Source organism: Pleurodeles waltl, chromosome 7, assembly GCF_031143425.1.
Source record: "Pleurodeles waltl isolate 20211129_DDA chromosome 7, aPleWal1.hap1.20221129, whole genome shotgun sequence".
NCBI lineage: Eukaryota > Metazoa > Chordata > Amphibia > Caudata > Salamandridae > Pleurodeles > Pleurodeles waltl.
The window spans coordinates 1,122,045,123-1,122,060,911 of NC_090446.1; the positions used below are offsets into that span (position 1 = coordinate 1,122,045,123).

General features: G+C 40.0%; 7 non-coding genes across 7 annotated transcripts; all 7 read right to left on the bottom strand.

Annotated features, from left to right (window-relative positions):
* Positions 1 to 1,369: 1,369 nt before the first annotated feature.
* Positions 1,370 to 1,442, bottom strand: TRNAR-CCU (transfer RNA arginine (anticodon CCU)). Its single transcript has one exon. It is a non-coding gene; the product is annotated as a tRNA-Arg (tRNA).
* A 2,208-nt stretch (positions 1,443 to 3,650) lies between these two features.
* Positions 3,651 to 3,723, bottom strand: TRNAR-CCU (transfer RNA arginine (anticodon CCU)). The gene has a single exon. It is a non-coding gene; the product is annotated as a tRNA-Arg (tRNA).
* Positions 3,724 to 5,930: 2,207 nt separating this feature from the next.
* TRNAR-CCU (transfer RNA arginine (anticodon CCU)) lies at positions 5,931 to 6,003 on the bottom strand. The gene has a single exon. It is a non-coding gene; the product is annotated as a tRNA-Arg (tRNA).
* Positions 6,004 to 8,210: 2,207 nt separating this feature from the next.
* On the bottom strand, positions 8,211 to 8,283 carry TRNAR-CCU (transfer RNA arginine (anticodon CCU)). The gene has a single exon. It is a non-coding gene; the product is annotated as a tRNA-Arg (tRNA).
* Positions 8,284 to 10,490: 2,207 nt separating this feature from the next.
* Positions 10,491 to 10,563, bottom strand: TRNAR-CCU (transfer RNA arginine (anticodon CCU)). The gene has a single exon. It is a non-coding gene; the product is annotated as a tRNA-Arg (tRNA).
* Positions 10,564 to 12,771: 2,208 nt separating this feature from the next.
* On the bottom strand, positions 12,772 to 12,844 carry TRNAR-CCU (transfer RNA arginine (anticodon CCU)). Its single transcript has one exon. It is a non-coding gene; the product is annotated as a tRNA-Arg (tRNA).
* Positions 12,845 to 15,052: 2,208 nt separating this feature from the next.
* Positions 15,053 to 15,125, bottom strand: TRNAR-CCU (transfer RNA arginine (anticodon CCU)). Its single transcript has one exon. It is a non-coding gene; the product is annotated as a tRNA-Arg (tRNA).
* Positions 15,126 to 15,789: the final 664 nt, after the last annotated feature.

Below are 15,789 nucleotides of genomic sequence, written 5' to 3' on the forward strand. Positions count from 1 at the left end.
CACATCCATTCAAACATATATCTTTTCTGCTCAGACATAAAACAAGCACATTTCTTCATTCCGATCCTAGCAGTGGAGAAAATGCTCTGCTGTGGTACTTGAACAGGTGGCAGAGTAAAGTTTGTTGGAATTGGTTATTTTATCAGCACGCTTCAGTGCTAATGTTGTTAAGAAGGAAGACCCTTAGGAAACTAGATAAACATCTCCAAAATACATCTTCTTCCACCCCAGAAAGAACTCAAACCCACAATCCCTTTGTGAGTATTTGACTGCCTTAGAATTAGGCCAACGGGGTTGCACAGGAGTGCTGTTAACCAATAGCTACAAACACTTTCTAAAAATACGACACATATTCTACATGTTTGTCGCTCCCACTCAGGTATAAAAGAAGTTCATATCACCTTTAAAGAGTCCCCAGCTCTGGTGATTAAAGTTTGAAATGGCTGCATTTAAGGGAACTAGTTAATCCATCATGCTTCACTCCCACTGTTCTTACGAGTGAAGGACCTGGAGTGGCAGACTCCTATGATATAATTTGGCCATCTTGTTTGTTCACAATATATGCACTCTTAAGGGAACAACAGGTAGTACTAACAAAGTATTACAATCTGCGCCAAATGTATGCTCTAGGTTTGGAAAATTAGAGTTGGGCAAGGCTAAAACTAAACGTCTGCCTTGGCCCTTAGTTGGCATGGCAAATTTTCATAATAGAGAGAGGACAAGCATCCCAGGCAGTGTCCCAATATCTCTCTAATGTCCTTGTTGAAACCAAAGGTTGTTAAACAGGACATACAATCTACATCAACTAAAAGCAGACAAGTAAAGCTGCCTTTCACAGGTGTCCCATCAACTTCTCAGTCTAACAACACCCCGGGTGTTTTGAAAAATCTATTTAACCGCCATCATTGAAACACCACCCTGCCCTCCCTAAACTCAGTTTGGTTTCTAAGACTAGGGGCCCAGCGATAGTAGCATAAAATAGGGTGCACTGTCTTCCCATCTGCTGCACTTTTTTCGAGAAATACTTCTTTATCAACATAGTAGTTTCACATGGTATTTTTAATTATTCAACAGTTTATACATTCAAGTGGTGAAATAAGCACATGTTTTAATGCTAAATGGGAGACTGCCTGCGAGTGCTATCCAAAGGAGGACATAAAAAATGTCTAGCCAGAAAGGTGGGTTGAAATCCCATTCTCCAGACTGGGCCCAAGAGTAGGATATGTAGGCAAATGTTTTTGAGTTCCAGCACTTGTGTTTTGAAGGTAGATTGATGTTCCATGGCTGCAAAGTCTATGTAAAGCAAGGGCTGAATTGTGTGGTTTGTGCTTTGAAAATGTAAAAGTCAAGAGCTGAATGTACAGAGTTTCACCCCAGATGGGACTTGAGCCCACAATCCCTGGCTTAGGAGGCCAGTGCCTTATCCATTAGGCCACTGGGGCCACGTTGATACTGCTCTCCCCTGTCCTCCAAATACAAGATTCACTCACTATCATGTGGTCTCTACCGCAGTTTAAGTCTATGGAATCACTTATACAATACATTCACAACAAGCAATCCATGGATAACTCCCCTCTCTTTAAAGTCCTTACAACTATTCAAATATCTAATATACCCTCACCTGGAAGAACAACACAATGCGGACGCTAAACTCTCCTAACTTCACTTCACATGTCACAACAAAATGCCCACTGCTCGAGCCAGCAGGAAACATCAAGGCAGCTCAAGGAATACAACTGCACTTGCAGTTCTAACAACATCAACCCGAGCTAGCATTTCCTTCTTCTGATATACATATTTATAGAGAGATTTTTAATGATCGGTGCTTAGCAGAAAGGAGATACTGATGGCAAAAGGTTTACTTTTTGCGCACTGTAGATCATTACTGGAAAGATAGACTCTATCTGCATATTTACACATCATTTTTAATATGACTCAGAAATGTCATGCCTTTTTTTGAACAAATTATTACATGGTTTGTGAGAACATCTAATTCAGCACTACAGCTTCTGCTTTCATTCTCCATGCCTGAAAACATAATCTTCCATATGAAACAACAAAAGAGTAAGAATTTTTTGTTTTTTTTTGAGTGATGGCATTGAAATGTGCAGTAAGAAATAAAGTACCTTTGTCATACATAAAAAGGATAACGCAAGTCACCTCCGAGTTCATTCACCCCACAGAGGAATTCTGTCTTCACCCACTTTCCTCTATGTGATCACTAAGCTACTCCTCAACTTGCATTACCTTTACAACATACGACAGGGTGTGTTTTATCCCACAAATCCATTCAAACATATATATTTTCTGCTCAGACATAAAACAAGCACATTTCTCCATTCCTATCCTAGCAGTGGAGAAAATGCTCTGCTGTGGTACTTGAACAGGTGGCGGAGTAAAGTTTGTTGGAATTGGTTATTTTATCAGCATGCTTCACTGCTAATGTTGTTAAGAAGGAAGACCCTTAGGAAACTAGATAGAAATCTCCAAAATACATCTTCTTCCACCCCAGAAAGAACTCAAACCCACAATCCCTTTGTGAGTATTTGACTGCCTTAGAATTAGGCCAACGGGGTTGCACAGGAGTGCTGTTAACCAATAGCTACAAACACTTTCTAAAAATACGACACATATTCTACATGTTTGTCGCTCCCACTCAGGTATAAAAGAAGTTCATATCACCTTTAAAGAGTCCCCAGCTCTGGTGATTAAAGTTTGAAATGGCTGCATTTAAGGGAACTAGTTAATCCATCATGCTTCACTCCCACTGTTCTTACGAGTGAAGGACCTGGAGTGGCAGACTCCTATGATATAATTTGGCCATCTTGTTTGTTCACAATATATGCACTCTTAAGGGAACAACAGGTAGTACTAACAAAGTATTACAATCTGCGCCAAATGTATGCTCTAGGTTTGGAAAATTAGAGTTGGGCAAGGCTAAAACTAAACGTCTGCCTTGGCCCTTAGTTGGCATGGCAAATTTTCAAAATAGAGAGAGGACAAGCATCCCAGGCAGTGTCCCAATATCTCTCTAATGTCCTTGTTGAAACCAAAGGTTGTTAAACAGGACATACAATCTACATCAACTAAAAGCAGACAAGTAAAGCTGCCTTTCACAGGTGTCCCATCAACTTCTCAGTCTAACAACACCCCGGGTGTTTTGAAAAATCTATTTAACCGCCATCATTGAAACACCACCCTGCCCTCCCTAAACTCAGTTTGGTTTCTAAGACTAGGGGCCCAGCGATAGTAGCATAAAATAGGGTGCACTGTCTTCCCATCTGCTGCACTTTTTTCGAGAAATACTTCTTTATCAACATAGCAGTTTCACATGGTATTTTTAATTATTCAACAGTTTATACATTCAAGTGGTGAAATAAGTACATGTTTTAATGCTAAATGGGAGACTGCCTGCGAGTGCTATCCAAAGGAGGACATAAAAAATGTCTAGCCAGAAAGGTGGGTTGAAATCCCATTCTCCAGACTGGGCCCAAGAGTAGGATATGTAGGCAAATGTTTTTGAGTTCCAGCACTTGTGTTTTGAAGGTAGATTGATGTTCCATGGCTGCAAAGTCTATGTAAAGCAAGGGCTGAATTGTGTGGTTTGTGCTTTGAAAATGTAAAAGTCAAGAGCTGAATGTACAGAGTTTCACCCCAGATGGGACTTGAGCCCACAATCCCTGGCTTAGGAGGCCAGTGCCTTATCCATTAGGCCACTGGGGCCACGTTGATACTGCTCTCCCCTGTCCTCCAAATACAAGATTCACTCACTATCATGTGGTCTCTACCGCAGTTTAAGTCTATGGAATCACTTATACAATACATTCACAACAAGCAATCCATGGATAACTCCCCTCTCTTTAAAGTCCTTACAACTATTCAAATATCTAATATACCCTCACCTGGAAGAACAACACAATGCGGACGCTAAACTCTCCTAACTTCACTTCACATGTCACAACAAAATGCCCACTGCTCGAGCCAGCAGGAAACATCAAGGCAGCTCAAGGAATACAACTGCACTTGCAGTTCTAACAACATCAACCCGAGCTAGCATTTCCTTCTTCTGATATACATATTTATAGAGAGATTTTTAATGATCGGTGCTTAGCAGAAAGGAGATACTGATGGCAAAAGGTTTACTTTTTGCACACTGTAGATCATTACTGGAAAGATAGACTCTATCTGCATATTTACACATCATTTTTAATATGACTCAGAAATGTCATGCCTTTTTTTGAACAAATTATTACATGGTTTGTGAGAACATCTAATTCAGCACTACAGCTTATGCTTTCATTCTCCATGCCTGAAAACATAATCTTCCATATGAAACAACAAAAGAGTAAGAATTTTTTGTTTTTTTTTGAGTGATGGCATTGAAATGTGCAGTAAGAAATAAAGTACCTTTGTCATACATAAAAAGGATAACGCAAGTCACCTCCGAGTTCATTCACCCCACAGAGGAATTCTGTCTTCACCCACTTTCCTCTATGTGATCACTAAGCTACTCCACAACTTGCAATACCTTTACAACATACGACAGGGTGTGTTTTATCCCACAAATCCATTCAAACATATATATTTTCTGCTCAGACATAAAACAAGCACATTTCTCCATTCCTATCCTAGCAGTGGAGAAAATGCTCTGCTGTGGTACTTGAACAGGTGGCGGAGTAAAGTTTGTTGGAATTGGTTATTTTATCAGCATGCTTCACTGCTAATGTTGTTAAGAAGGAAGACCCTTAGGAAACTAGATAAAAATCTCCAAAATACATCTTCTTCCACCCCAGAAAGAACTCAAACCCACAATCCCTTTGTGAGTATTTGACTGCCTTAGAATTAGGCCAACGGGGTTGCACAGGAGTGCTGTTAACCAATAGCTACAAACACTTTCTAAAAATACGACACATATTCTACATGTTTGTCGCTCCCACTCAGGTATAAAAGAAGTTCATATCACCTTTAAAGAGTCCCCAGCTCTGGTGATTAAAGTTTGAAATGGCTGCATTTAAGGGAACTAGTTAATCCATCATGCTTCAGTCCCACTGTTCTTACGAGTGAAGGACCTGGTGTGGCAGACTCCTACGATATATTTTGGCCATCTTGTTTGTTCACAATATATGCACTCTTAAGGGAACAACAGGTAGTACTAACAAAGTATTACAATCTGCGCCAAATGTATGCTCTAGGTTTGGAAAATTAGAGTTGGGCAAGGCTAAAACTAAACGTCTGCCTTGGCCCTTAGTTGGCATGGCAAATTTTCAAAATAGAGAGAGGACAAGCATCCCAGGCAGTGTTCCAATATCTCTCTAATGTCCTTGTTGAAACCAAAGGTTGTTAAACAGGACATACAATCTACATCAACTAAAAGCAGACAAGTAAAGCTGCCTTTCACAGGTGTCCCATCAACTTCTCAGTCTAACAACACCCGGGTGTTTTGAAAAATCTATTTAACTGCCTTCATTGAAACACCACCCTGCCCTCCCTAAACTCAGTTTGGTTTCTAAGACTAGGGGCCCAGCGATAGTAGCATAAAATAGGGTGCACTGTCTTCCCATCTGCTGCACTTTTTTCAAGAAATACTTCTTTATCAACATAGCAGTTTCACATGGTATTTTTAATTATTCAACAGTTTATACATTCAAGTGGTGAAATAAGTACATGTTTTAATGCTAAATGGGAGACTGCCTGCGAGTGCTATCCAAAGGAGGACATAAAAAATGTCTAGCCAGAAAGGTGGGTTGAAATCCCATTCTCCAGACTTGGCCCAAGAGTAGGATCTGTAGGTAAATGTTTTTGAGTTCCAGCACTTGTGTTTTGAAGGTAGATTGATGTTCCATAGCTGCAAAGTCTATGTAAAGCAAGGGCTGAATTGTGTGGTTTGTGCTTTGAAAAAGTAAAAGTCAAGAGCTGAATGTACAGAGTTTCACCCCAGATGGGACTTGAACCCACAATCCCTGGCTTAGGAGGCCAGTGCCTTATCCATTAGGCCACTGGGGCCACATTGATTCTGCTCTCCCCTGTCCTCCAAATACAAGATTCCCTCCCTATCATGTGGTCTCTACCGCAGTTTAAGTCTATGGAATCACTTATACAATACATTCACAACAAGCAATCCATGGATAACTCCCCTCTCTTTAAAGTCCTTACAACTATTCAAATATCTAATATACCCTCACCTGGAAGAACAACACAATGCGGAAGCTAAACTCTCCTAACTTCACTTCACATGTCACAACAAAATGCCCACTGCTCGAGCCAGCAGGAAACATCAAGGCAGCTCAAGGAATACAACTGCACTTGCAGTTCTAACAACATCAACCCGAACTAGCATTTCCTTCTTCTGATATACATATTTATAGAGAGATTTTTAATGATCGGTGCTTAGCAGAAAGGAGATACTTATGGCAAAAGGTTTACTTTTTGCACACTGTAGATCATTACTGGAAAGATAGACTCTATCTGCATATTTACACATCATTTTTAATATGACTCAGAAATGTCATGCCTTTTTTTGAACAAATTATTACATGGTTTGTGAGAACATCTAATTCAGCACTACAGCTTCTGCTTTCATTCTCCATGCCTGAAAACATAATCTTCCATATGAAACAACAAAAGAGTAGGAATTTTTTGTTTTTTTTTGAGTGATGGCATTGAAATGTGCAGTAAGAAATAAAGTACCTTTGTCATACATAAAAAGGATAACGCAAGTCACCTCCGAGTTCATTCACCCCACAGAGGAATTCTGTCTTCACCCACTTTCCTCTATGTGATCACTAAGCTACTCCACAACTTGCAATACCTTTACAACATACGACAGGGTGTGTTTTATCCCACACATCCATTTAAACATATATCTTTTCTGCTCAGACATAAAACAAGCACATTTCTCCATTCCTATCCTAGCAGTGGAGAAAATGCTCTGCTGTGGTACTTGAACAGGTGGCGGAGTAAAGTTTGTTGGAATTGGTTATTTTATCAGCACGCTTCAGTGCTAATGTTGTTAAGAAGGGAGACCCTTAGGAAACTAGATAAACATCTCCAAAATAACCTTCTTCCACCCCAGAAAGAACTCAAACCCACAATCCCTTTGTGACTATTTGACTGCCTTACCCATTAGGCCAACGGGGTTGCACATGAGTGCTGTTAACCAATAGCTACAAACACTTTCTAAAAATACGACACATATTCTACATGTTTGTCGCTCCCACTCAGGTATAAAAGAAGTTCATATCACCTTTAAAGAGTCCCCAGCTGTGGTGATTAAAGTTTGAAATGGCTGCATTTAAGGGAACTAGTTAATCCATCATGCTTCAGTCCCACTGTTCTTACGAGTGAAGGACCTGGTGTGGCAGACTCCTACGATATAATTTGGCCATCTTGTTTGTTCTCAATATATGCACTCTTAAGGGAACAACAGGTAGTACTAACAAAGTATTACAATCTGCGCCAAATGTATGCTCTAGGTTTGGAAAATTAGAGTTGGGCAAGGCTAAAACTAAACGTCTGCCTTGGCCCTTAGTTGGCATGGCAAATTTTCAAAATAGAGAGAGGACAAGCATCCCAGGCAGTGTTCCAATATCTCTCTAATGTCCTTGTTGAAACCAAAGGTTGTTAAACAGGACATACAATCTACATCAACTAAAAGCAGACAAGTAAAGCTGCCTTTCACAGGTGTCCCATCAACTTCTCAGTCTAACAACACCCGGGTGTTTTGAAAAATCTATTTAACTGCCATCATTGAAACACCACCCTGCCCTCCCTAAACTCAGTTTGGTTTCTAAGACTAGGGGCCCAGGGATAGTAGCATAAAATAGGGTGCACTGTCTTCCCATCTGCTGCACTTTTTTCAAGAAATACTTCTTTATCAACATAGCAGTTTCACATGGTATTTTTAATTATTCAACAGTTTATACATTCAAGTGGTGAAATAAGTACATGTTTTAATGCTAAATGGGAGACTGCCTGCGAGTGCTATCCAAAGGAGGACATAAAAAATGTCTAACCAGAAAGGTGGGTTGAAATCCCATTCTCCAGACTGGGCCCAAGAGTAGGATCTGTAGGTAAATGTTTTTGAGTTCCAGCACTTGTGTTTTGAAGGTAGATTGATGTTCCATAGCTGCAAAGTCTATGTAAAGCAAGGGCTGAATTGTGTGGTTTGTGCTTTGAAAAAGTAAAAGTCAAGAGCTGAATGTACAGAGTTTCACCCCAGATGGGACGTGAACCCACAATCCCTGGCTTAGGAGGCCAGTGCCTTATCCATTAGGCCACTGGGGCCACATTGATTCTGCTCTCCCCTGTCCTCCAAATACAAGATTCCCTCCCTATCATGTGGTCTCTACCGCAGTTTAAGTCTATGGAATCACTTATACAATACATTCACAACAAGCAATCCATGGATAACTCCCCTCTCTTTAAAGTCCTTACAACTATTCAAATATCTAATATACCCTCACCTGGAAGAACAACACAATGCGGAAGCTAAACTCTCCTAACTTCACTTCACATGTCACAACAAAATGCCCACTGCTCGAGCCAGCAGGAAACATCAAGGCAGCTCAAGGAATACAACTGCACTTGCAGTTCTAACAACATCAACCCGAACTAGCATTTCCTTCTTCTGATATACATATTTATAGAGAGATTTTTAATGATCGGTGCTTAGCAGAAAGGAGATACTTATGGCAAAAGGTTTACTTTTTGCACACTGTAGATCATTACTGGAAAGATAGACTCTATCTGCATATTTACACATCATTTTTAATATGACTCAGAAATGTCATGCCTTTTTTTGAACAAATTATTACATGGTTTGTGAGAACATCTAATTCAGCACTACAGCTTCTGCTTTCATTCTCCATGCCTGAAAACATAATCTTCCATATGAAACAACAAAAGAGTAGGAATTTTTTGTTTTTTTTTGAGTGATGGCATTGAAATGTGCAGTAAGAAATAAAGTACCTTTGTCATACATAAAAAGGATAACGCAAGTCACCTCCGAGTTCATTCACCCCACAGAGGAATTCTGTCTTCACCCACTTTCCTCTATGTGATCACTAAGCTACTCCACAACTTGCAATACCTTTACAACATACGACAGGGTGTGTTTTATCCCACACATCCATTTAAACATATATCTTTTCTGCTCAGACATAAAACAAGCACATTTCTCCATTCCTATCCTAGCAGTGGAGAAAATGCTCTGCTGTGGTACTTGAACAGGTGGCGGAGTAAAGTTTGTTGGAATTGGTTATTTTATCAGCACGCTTCAGTGCTAATGTTGTTAAGAAGGGAGACCCTTAGGAAACTAGATAAACATCTCCAAAATAACCTTCTTCCACCCCAGAAAGAACTCAAACCCACAATCCCTTTGTGACTATTTGACTGCCTTACCCATTAGGCCAACGGGGTTGCACATGAGTGCTGTTAACCAATAGCTACAAACACTTTCTAAAAATACGACACATATTCTACATGTTTGTCGCTCCCACTCAGGTATAAAAGAAGTTCATATCACCTTTAAAGAGTCCCCAGCTGTGGTGATTAAAGTTTGAAATGGCTGCATTTAAGGGAACTAGTTAATCCATCATGCTTCAGTCCCACTGTTCTTACGAGTGAAGGACCTGGTGTGGCAGACTCCTACGATATAATTTGGCCATCTTGTTTGTTCTCAATATATGCACTCTTAAGGGAACAACAGGTAGTACTAACAAAGTATTACAATCTGCGCCAAATGTATGCTCTAGGTTTGGAAAATTAGAGTTGGGCAAGGCTAAAACTAAACGTCTGCCTTGGCCCTTAGTTGGCATGGCAAATTTTCAAAATAGAGAGAGGACAAGCATCCCAGGCAGTGTTCCAATATCTCTCTAATGTCCTTGTTGAAACCAAAGGTTGTTAAACAGGACATACAATCTACATCAACTAAAAGCAGACAAGTAAAGCTGCCTTTCACAGGTGTCCCATCAACTTCTCAGTCTAACAACACCCGGGTGTTTTGAAAAATCTATTTAACTGCCATCATTGAAACACCACCCTGCCCTCCCTAAACTCAGTTTGGTTTCTAAGACTAGGGGCCCAGGGATAGTAGCATAAAATAGGGTGCACTGTCTTCCCATCTGCTGCACTTTTTTCAAGAAATACTTCTTTATCAACATAGCAGTTTCACATGGTATTTTTAATTATTCAACAGTTTATACATTCAAGTGGTGAAATAAGTACATGTTTTAATGCTAAATGGGAGACTGCCTGCGAGTGCTATCCAAAGGAGGACATAAAAAATGTCTAGCCAGAAAGGTGGGTTGAAATCCCATTCTCCAGACTGGGCCCAAGAGTAGGATCTGTAGGTAAATGTTTTTGAGTTCCAGCACTTGTGTTTTGAAGGTAGATTGATGTTCCATAGCTGCAAAGTCTATGTAAAGCAAGGGCTGAATTGTGTGGTTTGTGCTTTGAAAAAGTAAAAGTCAAGAGCTGAAGGTACAGAGTTTCACCCCAGATGGCACTTGAACCCACAATCCCTGGCTTAGGAGGCCAGTGCCTTATCCATTAGGCCACTGGGGCCACATTGATTCTGCTCTCCCCTGTCCTCCAAATACAAGATTCCCTCCCTATCATGTGGTCTCTACCGCAGTTTAAGTCTATGGAATCACTTATACAATACATTCACAACAAGCAATCCATGGATAACTCCCCTCTCTTTAAAGTCCTTACAACTATTCAAATATCTAATATACCCTCACCTGGAAGAACAACACAATGCGGAAGCTAAACTCTCCTAACTTCACTTCACATGTCACAACAAAATGCCCACTGCTCGAGCCAGCAGGAAACATCAAGGCAGCTCAAGGAATACAACTGCACTTGCAGTTCTAACAACATCAACCCGAACTAGCATTTCCTTCTTCTGATATACATATTTATAGAGAGATTTTTAATGATCGGTGCTTAGCAGAAAGGAGATACTTATGGCAAAAGGTTTACTTTTTGCACACTGTAGATCATTACTGGAAAGATAGACTCTATCTGCATATTTACACATCATTTTTAATATGACTCAGAAATGTCATGCCTTTTTTTGAACAAATTATTACATGGTTTGTGAGAACATCTAATTCAGCACTACAGCTTCTGCTTTCATTCTCCATGCCTGAAAACATAATCTTCCATATGAAACAACAAAAGAGTAGGAATTTTTTGTTTTTTTTTGAGTGATGGCATTGAAATGTGCAGTAAGAAATAAAGTACCTTTGTCATACATAAAAAGGATAACGCAAGTCACCTCCGAGTTCATTCACCCCACAGAGGAATTCTGTCTTCACCCACTTTCCTCTATGTGATCACTAAGCTACTCCACAACTTGCAATACCTTTACAACATACGACAGGGTGTGTTTTATTCCACACATCCATTTAAACATATATCTTTTCTGCTCAGACATAAAACAAGCACATTTCTCCATTCCTATCCTAGCAGTGGAGAAAATGCTCTGCTGTGGTACTTGAACAGGTGGCGGAGTAAAGTTTGTTGGAATTGGTTATTTTATCAGCACGCTTCAGTGCTAATGTTGTTAAGAAGGGAGACCCTTAGGAAACTAGATAAACATCTCCAAAATAACCTTCTTCCACCCCAGAAAGAACTCAAACCCACAATCCCTTTGTGACTATTTGACTGCCTTACCCATTAGGCCAACGGGGTTGCACAGGAGTGCTGTTAACCAATAGCTACAAACACTTTCTAAAAATACGACACATATTCTACATGTTTGTCGCTCCCACTCAGGTATAAAAGAAGTTCATATCACCTTTAAAGAGTCCCCAGCTGTGGTGATTAAAGTTTGAAATGGCTGCATTTAAGGGAACTAGTTAATCCATCATGCTTCAGTCCCACTGTTCTTACGAGTGAAGGACCTGGTGTGGCAGACTCCTACGATATAATTTGGCCATCTTGTTTGTTCTCAATATATGCACTCTTAAGGGAACAACAGGTAGTACTAACAAAGTATTACAATCTGCGCCAAATGTATGCTCTAGGTTTGGAAAATTAGAGTTGGGCAAGGCTAAAACTAAACGTCTGCCTTGGCCCTTAGTTGGCATGGCAAATTTTCAAAATAGAGAGAGGACAAGCATCCCAGGCAATGTCCCAATATCTCTCTAATGTCCTTGTTGAAACCAAAGGTTGTTAAACAGGACATACAATCTACATCAACTAAAAGCAGACAAGTAAAGCTGCCTTTCACAGGTGTCCCATCAACTTCTCAGTCTAACAACACCCCGGGTGTTTTGAAAAATCTATTTAACTCCCATCATTGAAACACCACCCTGCCCTCCCTAAACTCAGTTTGGTTTATAAGACTAGGGGCCCAGCGATAGTAGCATAAAATAGGGTGCACTGTCTTCCCATCTGCTGCACTTTTTTCGAAAAATACTTCTTTATCAACATAGCAGTTTCACATTGTATTTTTAATTATTCAACAGTTTATACATTCAAGTGGTGAAATAAGTACATGTTTTAATGCTAAATGGGAGACTGCCTGCGAGTGCTATCCAAAGGAGGACATAAAAAATGTCTAGCCAGAAAGGTGGGTTGAAATCCCATTCTCCAGACTGGGCCCAAGAGTAGGATATGTAGGCAAATGTTTTTGAGTTCCAGCACTTGTGTTTTGAAGATAGATTGATGTTCCATAGCTGCAAAGTCTATGTAAAGCAAGGGCTGAATTGTGTGGTGTGTGCTTTGAAAAAGTAAAAGTCAAGAGCTGAATGTACAGAGTTTCACCCCAGATGGGACTTGAACCCACAATCCTTGGCTTAGGAGGCCAGTGCCTTATCCATTAGGCCACTGGGGCCACATTGATACTGCTCTCCCCTGTCCTCCAAATACAAGATTCACTCCCTATCATGTGGTCTCTACCGCAGTTTAAGTCTATGGAATCACTTATACAATACATTCACAACAAGCAATCCATGGATAACTCCCCTCTCTTTAAAGTCCTTACAACTATTCAAATATCTAATATACCCTCACCTGGAAGAACAACACAATGCGGACGCTAAACTCTCCTAACTTCACTTCATATGTCACAACAAAATGCCCACTGCTCGAGCCAGCAGGAAACATCAAGGCAGCTCAAGGAATACAACTGCACTTGCAGTTCTAACAACATCAACCCGAGCTAGCATTTCCTTCTTCTGATATACATATTTATAGAGAGATTTTTAATGATCGGTGCTTAGCAGAAAGGAGATACTTATGGCAAAAGGTTTACTTTTTGCACACTGTAGATCATTACTGGAAAGATAGACTCTATCTGCATATTTACACATCATTTTTAATATGACTCAGAAATGTCATGCCTTTTTTTGAACAAATTATTACATGGTTTGTGAGAACATCTAATTCAGCACTACAGCTTCTGCTTTCATTCTCCATGCCTGAAAACATAATCTTCCATATGAAACAACAAAAGACTAGGAATTTTTTTTTTTTTTTTTAGTGATGGCATTGAAATGTGCAGTAAGAAATAAAGTACCTTTGTCATACATAAAAAGGATAACGCAAGTCACCTCCGAGTTCATTCACCCCACAGAGGAATTCTGTCTTCACCCACTTTCCTCTATGTGATCACTAAGCTACTCCACAACTTGCAATACCTTTACAACATATGACAGGGTGTGTTTTATTCCACACATCCATTCAAACATATATCTTTTCTGCTCAGACATAAAACAAGCACATTTCTTCATTCCGATCCTAGCAGTGGAGAAAATGCTCTGCTGTGGTACTTGAACAGGTGGCAGAGTAAAGTTTGTTGGAATTGGTTATTTTATCAGCACGCTTCAGTGCTAATGTTGTTAAGAAGGAAGACCCTTAGGAAACTAGATAAACATCTCCAAAATACATCTTCTTCCACCCCAGAAAGAACTAAAACCCACAAACCCTTTGTGAGTATTTGACTGCCTTAGAATTAGGCCAACGGGGTTGCACAGGAGTGCTGTTAACCAATAGCTACAAACACTTTCTAAAAATACGACACATATTCTACATGTTTGTCGCTCCCACTCAGGTATAAAAGAAGTTCATATCACCTTTAAAGAGTCCCCAGCTCTGGTGAGTAAAGTTTGAAATGGCTGCATTTAAGGGAACTAGTTAATCCATCATGCTTCAGTCCCACTGTTCTTACGAGTGAAGGACCTGGAGTGGCAGACTCCTATGATATAATTTGGCCATCTTGTTTGTTCACAATATATGCACTCTTAAGGGAACAACAGGTAGTACTAACAAAGTATTACAATCTGCGCCAAATGTATGCTCTAGGTTTGGAAAATTAGAGTTGGGCAAGGCTAAAACTAAACGTCTGCCTTGGCCCTTAGTTGGCATGGCAAATTTTCAAAATAGAGAGAGGACAAGCATCCCAGGCAGTGTCCCAATATCTCTCTAATGTCCTTGTTGAAACCAAAGGTTGTTAAACAGGACATACAATCTACATCAACTAAAAGCAGACAAGTAAAGCTGCCTTTCACAGGTGTCCCATCAACTTCTCAGTCTAACAACACCCCGGGTGTTTTGAAAAATCTATTTAACCGCCATCATTGAAACACCACCCTGCCCTCCCTAAACTCAGTTTGGTTTCTAAGACTAGGGGCCCAGCGATAGTAGCATAAAATAGGGTGCACTGTCTTCCCATCTGCTGCACTTTTTTCGAGAAATACTTCTTTATCAACATAGCAGTTTCACATGGTATTTTTAATTATTCAACAGTTTATACATTCAAGTGGTGAAATAAGTACATGTTTTAATGCTAAATGGGAGACTGCCTGCGAGTGCTATCCAAAGGAGGACATACAAAATGTCTAGCCAGAAAGGTGGGTTGAAATCCCATTCTCCAGACTGGGCCCAAGAGTAGGATATGTAGGCAAATGTTTTTGAGTTCCAGCACTTGTGTTTTGAAGGTAGATTGATGTTCCATGGCTGCAAAGTCTATGTAAAGCAAGGGCTGAATTGTGTGGTTTGTGCTTTGAAAATGTAAAAGTCAAGAGCTGAATGTACAGAGTTTCACCCCAGATGGGACTTGAGCCCACAATCCCTGGCTTAGGAGGCCAGTGCCTTATCCATTAGGCCACTGGGGCCACGTTGATACTGCTCTCCCCTGTCCTCCAAATACAAGATTCACTCACTATCATGTGGTCTCTACCGCAGTTTAAGTCTATGGAATCACTTATACAATACATTCACAACAAGCAATCCATGGATAACTCCCCTCTCTTTAAAGTCCTTACAACTATTCAAATATCTAATATACCCTCACCTGGAAGAACAACACAATGCGGACGCTAAACTCTCCTAACTTCACTTCACATGTCACAACAAAATGCCCACTGCTCGAGCCAGCAGGAAACATCAAGGCAGCTCAAGGAATACAACTGCACTTGCAGTTCTAACAACATCAACCCGAACTAGCATTTCCTTCTTCTGATATACATATTTATAGAGAGATTTTTAATGATCGGTGCTTAGTAGAAAGGAGATACTTATGGCAAAAGGTTTACTTTTTGAACACTGTAGATCATTACTGGAAAGATAGACTCTATCTGCATATTTACACATCATTTTTAATATGACTCAGAAATGTCATGCCTTTTTTTGAACAAATTATTACATGGTTTGTGAGAACATCTAATTCAGCACTACAGCTTCTGCTTTCATTCTCCATGCCTGAAAACATAATCTTCCATATGAAACAACAAAAGAGTAGGATTTTTTTTTTTTTTTTGAGTGATGGCATTGAAATGT